Source organism: Penaeus monodon, chromosome 28 (assembly GCF_015228065.2).
Source record: "Penaeus monodon isolate SGIC_2016 chromosome 28, NSTDA_Pmon_1, whole genome shotgun sequence".
NCBI lineage: Eukaryota > Metazoa > Arthropoda > Malacostraca > Decapoda > Penaeidae > Penaeus > Penaeus monodon.
In genome coordinates, this window is record NC_051413.1 from 7,639,664 (window position 1) to 7,639,873 (window position 210).

The following is a 210-nucleotide window of genomic DNA, read 5'->3' on the forward strand; positions in this document are numbered from 1 at the left end:
CTCAACAACACCCTGTTAACAATTCCCACACTCCGCCAAAACCCTCCGCTCGTATCATCTCTTGTTTGGGTCACGGGGAATGGTCGTTATTCTGGCCCTGTTTCCCTTGCCTGCCACTTCCCGTTTCGTTTTTTTGTAAGGCTGTGATTTAATAAACGCATACTTCGTTTTCTGCCTCCCCCCCTTTTTGACACAAAAAAACAAATTTCC